Genomic DNA, 13353 nt, shown 5'->3' with positions numbered 1-13353 from the left:
CCTTCGTACCCAAATTAGCAGTGAAATAAGCCAGTTATTAGTTTTCATAATGAACAAAATTGAGTATTTTGGAAAGTTAAACCCCTAGAGCTTAAATTAAAATAAGCATCTGGGGGAAATCCCTAAAGTATACTTCAATTCATTAATACTACAAATTCCACAGTAGATTGAACTGACAATGTGCCTTCTCTAAAGGAAATTGAGTCTCTCAAATAATCATCTGGATTGACCTCCGAGAGTGATTCTGTTTGATGCCCAGAATCTCAAAGACTGGCGGAATAAGGGAGTTGGTGTCCTTTTCTCGCTAGGACACAAGAGGCAGGCGGAGAAGACCAGGAATTACACATGGCACTAAAAGACACAAATGGTTTTATTAAAGGTTTCAAATAAAATTGTCTTGACTCCAGCCTGGAGGATAGGAGCCCGCTGACTTGACTTTTACTTCGAGAGCCAACGTGCTATGGATCATTGAGCTAAGCGTCAGATGGGTGGGTTCTCTTTCTTCCTGGCCATGTGACTTTGGCAAAACCATTGAACTTCTGCGCATCTTGATTTCCCCTTCCGTCAGCTGAGAGCACTACTGGCTGCCTTACTCATCTGACAGTTTACAGGTCAGTACACCAAACTCTGACCGTGGAGAGGTGCTAGAAACACGAACGTATTCTTCTTCTTTAGCTGGAAAGAACCTCATCTTCCTCCTCTTTCTTCCTAGGAAAATGACATTTCGAAATAATCAAGGACTTGGCTATTAATAAATATTTATTGAAAGTATTCGCTGAATATTTCACATGGATTATCTCTTTTAATCCTTGCAAAATCCTATCAGTCCTATTATTTTGCTCACTGCTTGCCAAAGATCACTCAGCAATCAGGGGCAGGAGCAAGATCTGAGCTCCATAGGCATGTGCCTTACCACGCTGCTGAGGATCTATGTCTAGGCAAAGAGGGGCCTCGCCCAAATCCACGATGCCCAGAAGATTCTCTGTACTGGCCAAAGTCCCACAGGATCGCCACCTACAATGCCAAACCCAGAAGGTCATCACCAGCTCAGAAGCCAAGGAGAAGGCCTGACACTGTAATCAAATACATCCCCTCATTTCCCTTGTAAGGCAGTCCTGTTACATGACTATTATGGTTTCTGTTTTATATATGAGGACATGAAGACTTGGCGAAATTGAATAATTCGACCCAGATTACGCAGCTCAGATTGGTGGAGCATTTTGCAGATCCAAGAGCCATGTTTTTTCCCCTTGGCCTCTGGGGGAAGGGCTGTGGGTATCATCCTAGCTCGCCCTGGCCAGGGTGTCCCTGAAACCACGTCACAAGGGAAATGCTCTTTAGTTTTATGTTAGGGCAAGGACGATTTTCCTTATCTTCAGCCTCTATTAGGACTGGCAAAAAGGAAAATCCTTCCTCTGGTGTCTTGGAATATCCATGAATATGTCCCAAGGAATGTGAATGGTGGGTAACCCTTGGCATTGAAGCCCAGTGCTTGTATGGCGCTTTCATTGTCTCTTCCAAGCACGTATCACTAAACACTCACGTTATCGCTCAGATTTGTAACCAGAATGACACTCACTGTATAAATAGGCATCCCCATCAGTCACAGGGGACCCACATGGGGTGGGGAAGTTCTGGGGTGGCCCTGGCCCAGACACGGCAGCCAGGGCCAGAGGGGCCCTTCTACCATTCTGCTCAACTTTGAAGCCACCCTTCTGAAAGTGGGCAGAAACAAGTTATGGCTCAGGGCTGCTGACTGTATGTGGCATAAGGCTTCCAGGGGCTGGGGCTGCCTGACTTTTCCCGTGCTTGGGCAGAAGCTGATTCATGCACAAGGGAGACTTGCATAAACAAGGAAGGAACAAAGTTAGCAAACTTTTCTGGGGGCGACACAGTGCATTAATATCCGACAGCGGCAGGAACATGCAGCTGCTGGAAACTAATCAAGGTGAGGTTGCGCTGGAGATGAAGATAAATTCAAAGGGATTTTTCATGCACACGAGGAGCCTGGAGTTCAGTAAGGGAGATGTGGTGGCCTCTAACAGGAGACAGGATAATTTATTGAGAGAAGAGGAAAACAATGCCACAGAAATTCAATGAATATTTGCCTGACTATTCAAAAGGAGGCTGTAAGCAGATGCTTGGATTGAACACACATCCCCCAGGGAGAAAACAGGATAGAAAGAAATCAAGACCGAATCGGTAAAAAGATGATGAAGAAATTAGGAATTCTAAAGACAAACAGAACTTGGATGCCCATGGAATCTGGATGAGTTTCTAGGGTCCTGGAAGAAAAAGACAAATTGTTAGTTCTTCCCCTCACCTCCTTTCAGGCTGGTCTCTGGTCAGTTCAATTCAATTCAAGCAGGATTGGGGTAGAGACAACACTTAGGTCCAGTTTGAGGGCATGAAGTCAGGGCCAGACTGAAGCCAGGGGCCAAGAGGGGGCATTAGGGTCACAGCCGAGCTAGAACTATGAGGGAGCCCACAGAGACTAGGGAGACCGGCCCAGGGCAAATCGGAGATTACAAAACCAGGGACTCGCAAGAAGAGATGTCGCCCCCTGGGTTTAGGGGTATGCCAAGATTCACTAGAAAGGCCCAATTGAAACACATGTATGATCAGAATTTATGGCCCATTTCTGTGTTGCTGGGGGACACTTAGAAAAGCTCAGAGACTGAAAAATGGGGTCCCCAGCTCTGAGTTCAAATGGTGGGGGGGGGCAGAAATGGAAGCTGAATTCTGCACAAAGCCCCTTCTCATGGTCTCTCTCAAACTACAGGAATTCGGTTTCTGTGAGCCAGCCCCCGCCTTGTCCCCACCATGTTCGATTTGCAGTGGAGGCATCTCTGATCTCAGGGGTGGGAGAAGAAAACCAGGCTGGAGGACAAGGCCGGTAGGGAGCAATCTGAAAGTCCCTCGACATATTATTTTAAAGAAAGGGAAAACGGCTTACCAAATACCAGAGAATATCAACTGGATTTTATATGCCCTCATTCGGCAGTACTGCCACGATCTTCTTTTCTCATCCTTCTGTGTCCTGGAAACTTCTAGAGACCCCCTTCTCCAGAGCCTTGAACGGACTCGTTTTCCTTTGCTGTGGTTAACATATGGGCACTTGCTCCAAGTAGGATCAGTCCTCCGACCGAGTGTTCAGTGTGTTTCCATATTTGCTGCAGTGGGTTCTCCCTTCTTGGATCTCGTGGGAGCCCCTGGGGAAACTGAATGCTGGAGGGAGTCAAAATTCCATGTCACCCTGTTAGCCTTGAGAGCTTATAAGCCTTCCTCACACTTGTGCTTCTCATGTGCACGTTTACACGGTCACTCGGAGCCAAAACACAGGCTGGTGGGCCCTTGGAGCCCGTATCAGCTCCCTTTCCCCTCTCAGACAGCACATCTGAAGCCTGGGTTTACTTCCTCTCTGCTTTCTCTATGTTCCACTCAGATTATTGCTACGCAGTCCACACCTGCCATCCTGTCTTCTCCACTACATGGTTCTGTTCCGGCCTTCAGTGCTCTCCTCTTGAATTGTCTCCAGTGCAGGTCATCACAGCACAGTGTTCTGAGCAGAGCATGGACCTTTGCAACAGGCAGACCTGGTTTTGGAGGTCTGGCTCTGCATTCCAGGGGACGTTTGTCTTGGTACCTGGTGTATCAGTCATCTGCTGCTGCTGTAACAAATTGCCCCAAAGTTAATAGCTTGTGACAACACAGATTTATGACATCTTCATTCTGAGGGCAGGAGTGCAAACTGGGTCACTCTTCCTGGGTTAAAGGAAGACATCAGCAGGGCCCCATTCCTTCCTGTAGGTCTGGGGCGGGGGAGAGAATCTCTTTTTGCCTTTTCCAGCATCAAGAAGCCACCCACATTCCCTTGGCCCATGGCCCCTTTGCTTCATGTTCAAGACCAGCAGTGGCTGGTTGAGACTTTTTCATACTCTATCACTCTGACACTAACCTCTTCCACTTGGAAGGACCCTCGTGATTACATAGGATCCATTCGGATAATCCAGGGTAATCTTTCTATTTCAAGGTCAGTTGATTAGCAAACTTAACTCCATCTGCTTCCTTAATCCCTCTTTGCTGTGTAACCTTAACCATATATATTCATAATTTCTTTGACCATCTTTGGGGTGGAGGGCATTTTTCTGCCTTCCGCATATGCCTATGTTTCAGAGACCTGGTCGTGGGCAAAGGGCCCTGCCACTGACAGGCTGACAGTCCTGGATACTTCCTTTCCCAGGCTCAGGATTGTGACTTAGGTCCAGTGCATCAGAGGTGTCCAGACCGGGCTTCAGTTTGGGACACACAAGGACAAGGGAGCAGTGGGGGGGATTTTTGAGTGAAATATGGGGTATTTTTCTTGGGCTTCTGCCTCTCAATATTTCTATGAGCCTCCTGACACCACCCCCAAATTATTGTTTTCAATATTTAGTAATATTGCAAAAATCTTTCATTAACTATTTTTGACATCTTTTTTATAAATCCCTTTCCTGCCAACCACAGTTGTCATTTGTTATTTATAGCTATGGTCCCCAAGTGACACAGAAACCTGCCAGCTGTGTGACCTCAAGCAAGACACAGAACTTCTCTGGCCTGTTTCTTTATGCAATACCTACTTCATGAATTTCGGGGACAGCAAATGAGTTGAGGTATAAAGATTTGGGAACTGAGCTTGCATCTAAAAGCCACTTAATGGTGGCTCAGTCAGTTGACAGACTTTGGTTCAGGTCATGATCTCACAATTCATGAGCTTGAGCCCCATGTCGGCTCCTTACTGACAGCTCAGAGCCTGGAACCTGCTTCGGATTCTGTGTCTCCATCTCTCTCTGCCCCTCCCTGCTCATGCTCTCCCTCTCTCTCTCTCTCTCTCAAAAATAAATAGTAAATAAATTATAATAAATAAAAAATACTTAATAAATGGTAGGAAAAGGAGGAGAATGGAATAATTCCTACATTCTGCATTGAGGAGTTAAGATCTCAAAATGGTGGAAGGTATGCAGAGGTAAATTGGCACATGGAGGAAGAAACACAGCATTTAATTGATAAGTTTTTGTACATTTTCAAAAGCACAAAGTGCCATCAGAGGTTATACATAAACCCATGCTATAAAGACAATTGACTAAGGCACAATTGTAAAGATAAAGCTAAGTCAATGGAGACATAATGAAAAAGGTCAAACAAACAGGTTATTATCATGTACACAAAGAGTCTACAGAAAGCCAGCAGGATTTCTGTCTCTTTGGGGACCACAGAGCAGATAATCGAGAGGACCAGTCCCAAGGCAGCCAGAACTTCCTACATAAGACCGTCACACATACCAAGCGCCATCTTGAAAGAGAAATGGTTCACACCCTTGAAAGTGACTCAGATATGAGCTCTTGGCTATGACTGATATACAAGGTCAAATAATGTGATGTCACGAAGTTTCCTTTGAGATGGAATCTTTTATTTTATTTTATTTTACTTATTTTTTTATTGTTTTTAACGTTTTTAATTTATTTTTGAGAGGCAGAGAGAGACAGAGCATGAGCAGGGGAGAGGCCGAGAGAGAAGGAGACACAGAATTGGAAGCAGGCTCCAGGCTCTGAGCTGTCAGCACAGAGCCCCACATGGGGCTCGAACCCAGGAACCATGAGATCATGACCTGAGCTGATGTTGGACGATTAACCGACTGAGCCACCCAGGCGCCATTAAAATGGCATTTTCAAAAATGGCTGACTGGTAGAAGGAATTAGTTCAGTTTGCTGATCACTTAACAGCACTGCCTCTACTCCTCTAAGCACACAGCAAGGGTTGGACTATAACCAGTAGCTAATATTTATTGGGTAACTCACCATGTGCCGACTCCGGACTCCAAACGTCGTCCATATTGTCTTACTCGTGGTTCACCCAGGCAGGCGCTCTGAGTGGTAGGCACCCTCTAGAAGCAGATGCCCCGAGGACGGAAGGGATGCAGAAGGTTTACTGGGAGTAACATCTGTGAATGGTAAGGTTGGAGGAAGCTGGATCGGTCAGAGGGGGAGCTGTTGGACCAATGCCAAGCTCCCTCAGTCTCTGCCAGGCCAGCGGGGAGTTTGAGAGCACAGATCGCCCATTGGAGGAGTCCTTCATGAGGTGGAAATGGCCTAGCCTGAGCCCTACTGCCCGATTCAGCCATCAGCCAGTGGATCCCTTGAGGCTAGTGTGACCACAGCCCTCTAAACTGAGGTGTACCCCTACATTAAAAAAAAGGAACTGGAGGTGTCCGCTAAACAGCTACATTCTTCACTGCCTCTCTCAGTCTACCGAGTGTGGTCAGGGAATCATGAACTAGGAAAGAAACTTGCCGATGGAGCCCAGCCAGGAGTACCAGACCCTGAAGGTTGAACCTCCCCCCGCCCCAGGTCCCTAACCACCTGCTGTACACAGACGCCTCTCTCAGAAATCTTCCAGAGACTTCATAGAGATTAAATGAGTTAAGGCATTTGAAATTTCTTCGGAAAGAATAAAGGTCCATAAATGTTCAAAGGATTTGACAAATGGATATTAAAAAACAATAAGCAATATGCCATTTATTAATTTTCCTCAATGTTCCCTGCCTGCTATTTGAGACATTTTGCTCCAGTTCTCAGGGGGGCATGAAGGAAGACTTTTCACAGCATATGAAAAGTATTAATAATTTGGTATGGTCTTAATTCATTTCATGATTCAGTTCTGCCAAATCTACAGAGACTGCTTCCAGCCTAGTAATTATAAAAGGTGCTTCCAAATCAGTTCTGACTTGATCTTACACTATTTGATCATTTTATTATTCCGTTTTACTTTATTATTCGGTTTGATTTGGTTCTGTTAAGAAACCTAAGGCTACATAAACTGTATATTTTATATCTTTAAAAGTTCTGTTGAGATAAGTTCTTATATAAAAAGGCCCTAATGATAAATCAATGTCATTTATTTTTAAATCTGAGGGTACGGCTCCAAGAGCAGAAATCCTTGATTACCACTCACAAGAGCACACGCCGATACTGTGCGTACAATAGGTATGACTCGATAGGAGCTATCTTTTCTTCATGCTTTAAACACATAGGTTACTTTGTGCCCATGTCAAATGCGCTAAGATACGATTTTATTTTATAGCTGGTGATTCTGATGTAGTTACACAATTAGGAGGGAACTTTTAAGGCTCATGAAAGCAGGCAGGGCCACTCTCTTACTCCTCTGCCATCTGTATGGGGACTTCCACATAAGAAACATTCAACAAATAACTATGAAGTGAGTGGATGGAAAGCTTTGGAATCATATGGGCCTAGGTTCGAATCCTAAGCATGTAGCTTTGTAGTTAGGACGTGAGTTATGTGCTCCTTGGTTTACCAGTAACCTGAGGTGAATAATCCTTCCTCTCAGGGCTGTGGGGGGGACTGAAGATTGCATATGAATGGAACCTTCCTTATCCTTCTTTTGCCAAGCCCCAGTAGCCCTTGGTGCTATGGGCTGAATGTTGCCCCCAAATTCATTAGTTGAAATCTGATCTCCCCCAAAATGAGGGTATTAGGTGGGCGTTTGGGAAGTCCTTGGGTCATGAGGGTGGAGCCCACCTGAAAGGGAGAATTCCTTAAAAATGAAGTTCCAGAGAGATCCCTAGCCCCTTCCTGCATGTGAAGACACAGGTAGAAGGTGGCGGCTCTGAACCAGGAAGAGGGCTCTGAACCATGCTGGTCAGATGACTTGATCTTGGACTTTCAGTCTCCAGAACTGCGAGCAATAACTTTCTGTCATTTTTAAGCCACTTTGTGGTATTTTGATGCAGACACCAGCACATGGTAGCTTTCAACAAATGGCACTTTGCACAATCCTGACCTACTCCACTCCACCCTCTCTTCCCCTGCTCCTATGGAATGAAATGCTTCAGCAGAATTGACAGGTCATGATGCTGACCCACATGAGTCTCCATAGAACATCATTTTGGTTTCTTTGGGTGGGATATACATCCTACCGATCACTTTGGTGCTTTTTCTGGATTTGACGGCTTGTGTTAGTATTGGCTGGAAGCATACTGATTTAAGGACACACATTCTTAGCGAGCAGGTGCGCGATGCTGGGTCTTAGTGCTTTTGTGTCATCCTCTCAATGGGAACTCGCCTGTTTGGTTGAGATGTAGATACAGTAATCACGATCCCCATTTTACAAAAGAAGGACCTGGACCACAGAAAACATGTTTAATGGCTGCTGCCAGTACAGATGGGGGTCACACTGGGGGACCTGATACCGGGGGTGTCCTAAACACCATCTATCTTCTGTCTTTGAGGAGTAATGCTACCACAAGAGGTGTTTTGTAGAAATTAAAGTCAAACCACTAGCCTGAAGGCTCAAATAATTAAAAAAAAACTCACTAAATCATCCAGTTCATTTTTATTTTAGAGAGAGAATCCTAAGGGGGCCCCATGCTCAGCACGAGCCCAATGCAGGCCTTGGACCCATGATCTCGGGGTCATGACCCGAGCAGAAATCAAGAGTCAGACACTCAACTGACTGAGCCACCCAGGTTCCCCTAAATCATCTAGTTCTGTTGGAAGTGGGTAGACACAATTCTTTTTATTCTAAAGTAAGTAATGCCTTTGGCTTGGAGGCTCAGGTACATAACACACACACACACACACACACACACCTTCATTGTCATAGGAGCCCAGGTAGCCCTGGTTCATCTGGGAGTTGCATGTGAATCGTTCATTCCATGGGTCATGCATTCATCCAACAAACAGGTCTTAAGTCAATGCAGTGTCCAAAAATGACGCTAACTACTGTAGGGGTACATGGGCGCCTGAGTGGCTCAGTTAGTTAAGCAGCCGACTTCGGCTCAGGTCATGATCTTGCGGTGCGTGAGTTCGATCCCCACGTCAGGCTCTGGGCTGACAGCTTGGAGCCTGAAGCCTGCTTCAGATTCTGTGTGTGTGTCTCTCTCTCTGCCTCTCCCCTGCTCATGCTGTGTGGCTCAAAAATAAATAAATGTTTAAAAAAAAAAGTCCTGTAGGGCACAGAGGTAGGTAAGACTATTCCTTGTTCTTGAAGAGGTCATTAACAAACTAATAAGTCATTACATCAGTTTTACATTTTGATATCTTCCTTTCCCTCCAATTAAGGTCTATCTCATTTACCATTTAACAGATTAAGTCCATTCAGTTCAAAGTAGCAGGAGTCAGGTAGGCCCATCAGGGCAAGTTGCCATTTGAATTACAAAACTCTGTTGAATGAATTTAGACAACTGGCAGGTCAGTTAAATTCCAATCAGTGACCAGGCTGTGTCAGTGAAGTCGAAGGCAGAGGCAAAGGCAAAGGCAGAGAGGTCGATGTTTATGAAATGTTTGCAAAAGCTCTTTGACAACCGGGCACACTGGCTTTCTGATTGCTCTGGATTTGAACAAGCCTTTGTTCTGAACACAAAGGAAGTTTTGATATCATTATGGGAAGAAAGGCTCCGTGTACTGAGTTCTGTATTGCCACGGATTTATGTTTGGCTACCTGCTCAAACACCTGTACTCCTGGGAATTATAGCACTAATGTTTGATCATACACTGTCAGTGAGAGTCCTTTTTATTTTGAAAAATAAATCCGCATTTTATTTTTTTAAAAATTAATGTACTTATTCTGAGAGAGAAGAGTGCGAGCAGAGGAGGGGCAGAGAAAGAGGGAGAGAAAGAATCCCAAGCAGGCTCCCCATTGTCATTAAAGAGCCTGATGCAGGGCTTGAACTCATGAACTGTGAGATCATGAACCTGAGCCGAAATCAAGAGTTGGATGCTCAACCTATGGAGCCACCCAGGGGCCCCTAAGCATTTTCAAAGCCTTTTCACATTTATGAGCATATTTGATTCTTAAAACACCTCCATGGAGATATCATGTCCTTGTATGATAAACAGGCAACTGACCCTCAAGGGTAAGCATATTTCTCAAGGTAGGGCTGTTAGGAAGTGGTGGAGCCACTGTTTGAATCCAAGCTTTCAGACACTTGCAATACTGCTATTTCCTTGCCACACTCTGATGTGAGGCTAAACTTATGAGGCAGATCGCTGTTTTCAATCTTCATGAACTAACCACTGCTGAATGGGGTTCAGAGCAGCTATCTCATCGGGAACAGCAAAGATGCATCGTCACACTGCCTATGTCCAGGGCAGAGGGCACTAGTCAGCTTGGTGCTCTTCTCCAGTGAATCTAGATAATCCTCTTAGCATGGTGGGCCACGCAGCCACCACTCAGCGGCGCTCAGTCCCTGAACCACTCCTGAAAGTGTTCAGAGGCTGGCTGCCCACCGTTCATTTAATGTTGTAGAGGGACTTTGTGCGTTGAATCAGGAGTTCAGGATATCAGTGGCTCTCATGCATAGTTATAACACAGAATCTTCTAGTGACACTCAGAAAGGTGTTCCTTTACTTAGTTCATTTTTAATTTTCTTAAAAAAATTTTTTTTTATTTATTTTTGAGAGAGAGAGGCAGAGCATGGGCAAGGGAGAGACAGAGAGAGAGGGAAACCCAGAATCTGAAGCAGGTTCCAGGCTCTGAGCTGTCAGCACAGAGCCCGATGCAGGGCTCGAACTCACAAACTGTGAGATCATGACCTGAGTCGAAGCCAGACGCTTAGCCCACTGAGCCATCCAGGCGCCCCTCCTTAACTGATTTTTAATTGAGATGACGGAGGTCCAGCCAAGACCTGCTGAATCTCTGAGGCTGCGACCCAGGAAGCCATTTATAAATTGTCCCGAGCTGATGATGATGTTTGGGAACCACGTCAAATGGCCTCTAAGGTCACTCCTGAATTTGAAACCTGAATTTCATGACTCGCCAAAGCCCTGCACTAGGGATTTGATGCATCATGCAGACGACCTCAAGGGCGTGGAGTTTCTAAATCACACTGAAAACAATTAGCCTGAACAGGTAACAGCCACCAACTAGCCTGCTGTCCTCTTATTAGTGGCAAATGAGACTCCCCACGTTAGCCATGTTCTCAGCAATATTAGTGTTACAAGCCCTAATGTATTGTATTTTATACTTTGGAGAGCTGGAAGAGAGTACTAATTACATGCAAGTTTCCCAAGATTTCAGCTGGGAGTATTTCACATGAAAGTTAATTGTTCTTTTGGGGTTTTACCACTGGTTTATCCAATTAACGCAGAGTTTGCCCATATATCATGGTTTTGCTTACAGAAGGGAAACCATATTATTCACTTGGATAAAAAGGGGATTGTGCTGAGGGTATTTTGGAATCGGCCTGATTGCCTCTGGAACGCATGCACAACTGTGTTCACCTGCTGTCTTTTGAGCTAGAATTAGGTCTGTTCTGCAGGAGAACAGTAGAAATTGCTGATGAAACACAGTGATTTCAAAAAAAGAGAAAGGCCAAGCAGATTTGCTTCCAAGGCTTTCTGCTTACTGTTATCCCTAGAAAGTTGGAAATGGCCTTAGATCAAGTGCAGGGAAGGTACCAGCCATCCTCCCGCTGATATTATGTAACTCTCCCGTTCACAGGTGTGGGGTGGGGAGGGACCATAAGGCAAGCTCAAGGCCAAGCACAAGCTAGCCTTACCCCCTCCCCAGGTGGGACAGGTACAACATTCCTCAGGCACCCCTGGCTGCCCACAGACAAAGGAAAGGACAGAACACAAATGGTTAAGCTGATAGAGTCTCCATCAGTGTACAAGTATCTTAGTATAATTGCAAGAAAGAGGCAATCTTATATCAGAGGTCTCATCTCCAGAAACCTATAGACTTAATTTCCTGGAGCCCCTAATATCAACCTCCCCTCCATAGTGATGTGGGGAACAAAGAGGAAATGGCAGATAAAACTGAATTTCTTTATAACATGCAGCCCATTGACTTCTCAGAGGCTGGCCGAGGAGTTTTCTCCCGAAACTCCCGACTTAAGGTGAATGCTTTGCGAGAGGGAAAAACAACCTTAGGTTGACAATTGCAGGGCCTCCAGTAATCTGGGAAAATTTAGCATATGGAAAATCCCTTTAAGAAGCTTCCTCTAGGAGAGCCTGGGTGGCTCAGTCAGTTAAGTGTCCGACTTCGGCTCAGGTCATGATCTCACAGGTCGTGGGTTCGAGCCCCGCGTCGGGCTCTGTGCTGACAGCTAGCCTAGAGCCTGTTTCAGATTCTGTGTCTCCCTCTCTCTCTGACCCTCCTTCCTCCGCTGCCTCTCTCTTGCTTTCTCAGAAATAAATAAATAAAACATTTAAAAAATTTTTTTTAAAAAAAGAAACTTCCTCTAGGATTTATTTCTCTTAACTCCATAGTATATAACCAGTCACTCTGCACAACCCCAGTGTACCTCTTTCTGCGCACTGGTCCTGTCCCTGTGCTTTATTAGCCTCACCTTTTCGCAACAAAGACATCTTCGAGAATTCTTTCTTGGCCATCAGCTCCGAACCCCACCATCACCCCAAATACTCATCATGGGGTACTTAGTATTTCTCTCTCTCCTTATGGATTTGGTCTATATGCATTAGCTAACTCCAAACATTGGTGTGTGGTATTGCTTTTCAATGGGCCCTATTGTTTTCCAGAGAGATTAATGGCCTTGAGGGTAAACTTACCTGCCGGCCAGGTCCAGGGGTCCCTGAAGGATGGACAGTGTCGGCGAAAGAGAGAGTGAGAGTTGCCCTGGAGATTCTTTCTGATCACCAGGCAGGCATCTCTGTCCTGTCAGTTTTTGTATCTTTATTTAAAGGTTCAGCAACAAGGTGAAGTCATAGAAAGGAATTTCTTACAATGGGAGGCCTTTTGTGATGTCAATAGAATTATTCCGACCAAGGAAATAACAGAATGTTCTTAGTAAAAAACAGGATAACATATAGGTCAAATTGTATATAGATAAGTTAGGAGTATTCTGTCTGGCTCTCAAGAGGATGAATGTTTCTGAATTGGTTTGTTTGTGGAGACTAACACGGGGGTCCTGAATGTGTCAGTCTTTGCACCTGGGTTTATGTTTTAGCTACTCTTATCCATCCTCATCCCAGCTGCCAGTGTAAGGGAGGGTGTCTGTGGAAAGTAGGCCTTGAGGAAGGAACTGTTATGTTTCACCAATTAGCAAAGATATATGTGGTAACTATGTTTTGTTTTTAACCCCAAAATAGTCCCTTGGTCTCAGGGCCAGGCTCAATTGTAACTCTTGTGTTCTTAACCCCCTAACTCTTGGATCTGCAAGGCCCATAGGAAGAGCCTTTTGACAATCGCCCATAGAGCTTTCATCTAAAATCTCTTTTGTAAAGGCAGGAATATGCTTTTCCTTATGAGGTATCTGTGTTCAGAATATGGGTCTGATATGGAATATTGGGAGGCCTGGTCAATACCAGTAGGCTTATATCCAACATGAGCCAG

The 13353-nt window shown here is 45.1% G+C and overlaps 1 long non-coding RNA gene across 1 annotated transcript; it reads right to left on the bottom strand.

Annotated features, from left to right (window-relative positions):
- Window positions 1-352: 352 nt before the first annotated feature.
- On the bottom strand, window positions 353-12646 carry LOC144242896 (uncharacterized). The gene is made up of 4 exons (XR_013338481.1): window positions 12570-12646; window positions 5838-5980; window positions 2957-3671; window positions 353-708 (listed from the first exon to the last, which is right to left on the bottom strand). It is a non-coding gene; the product is annotated as an uncharacterized LOC144242896 (long non-coding RNA).
- Between the last annotated feature and the right edge of the window lie 707 nt (window positions 12647-13353).

The sequence above is a fragment of the Crocuta crocuta genome, unplaced genomic scaffold, assembly GCF_008692635.1.
Source record: "Crocuta crocuta isolate KB4526 unplaced genomic scaffold, BGI_CrCroc_1.0 scaffold217, whole genome shotgun sequence".
Lineage (NCBI taxonomy): Eukaryota > Metazoa > Chordata > Mammalia > Carnivora > Hyaenidae > Crocuta > Crocuta crocuta.
This window is presented reverse-complemented; position numbering and strand designations above follow the sequence as displayed.